We start from the raw sequence: 1,070 nt of genomic DNA, 5'->3' as shown, positions 1-1,070 counted from the left end.
TCGGCTGATGACCTCATCTACACCAGCTTACTGGGAATGAGCAGGCAGACATCCAGCATCTTATGGACACCTCAGAGGCATGCAGAGTGCTGATTGAACTCCAACTGTGTCTTCTAGGAAGTGAAACCAGGACTTCTTAGTACTCTGATAAACCCATGGTCATGTCTGTTTAACTATAGTCATGACTTGTTGAACAGACTTTCAATGTGTGATACTTTCCAACATACATGGAACCCTTCAACAAAATTACTATTTCTGTGAAACTTAAGAGAATGTAAATTAATCAAAGTTGCAACAAAAAGTCCTCCTGTACTATATAAATATTATCCAGCACAACACCTGCATAATTCTCGTTCTCGTTCACGGCTGAAACATATTCCTGAGGAGCTTTTTATATTTTAGGCCATGTTTAGTCAGCACAGTCCTTTACAAGACAAGCCATTCAAACTTACCAAGCTAACATTAGTTAATGTCTTGAAAATTAGCATTGAATTGAAAACCACTAAAAGTGTTTTGGCGCAGTCACAGCAAAAACTGGTTCTCAAAATTGTTATTATGTGCTGTTTTATGAGTTTAGGTGTGTCCAACGTTTATATTTCTTTGCTAGCTAGTTAGATGTAGCATAGCTGCTGACTAAGCTTAATTCGGTTGTATTGCTAGGCAACCACAGCAACTTAATAGTTGCAAAGTTACAGAAAGCTAACGTTAACTGGTTAAGAAATACTCACCCAACAGAAAAGAAGTTAACTGCCGTTGTTAACTGCTGCTAGCGCTATCCTTCAAGGATGACGTTTTTCTTTAAACCGACGCGGCCGTTAGCTTCGCCCCGGTTCTCTGTGGGATTTTTCCGTTGGGTTTTGAATTATCACGGAAAATAAACTCCGAGGCAAACAGACGTTTATGAAACTTACATGTCTTGTTTAGTAATATAACATTTTCAAATGAAACCTACTTACATGATTATTAAAGTCCGAATGCAATGCATTAGCCAGAAATAAAAGGCTACCGCTAGGCTAAAAACGACCTACACTGCGGTCGCGTGATGTAACGTCTAGAAGGCCGTGTTCGCG

This window comes from Epinephelus fuscoguttatus, linkage group LG3 (genome assembly GCF_011397635.1).
Source record: "Epinephelus fuscoguttatus linkage group LG3, E.fuscoguttatus.final_Chr_v1".
In the NCBI taxonomy this organism is placed as follows: domain Eukaryota; kingdom Metazoa; phylum Chordata; class Actinopteri; order Perciformes; family Serranidae; genus Epinephelus; species Epinephelus fuscoguttatus.
Note: the sequence above shows the minus strand (reverse complement) of the source record.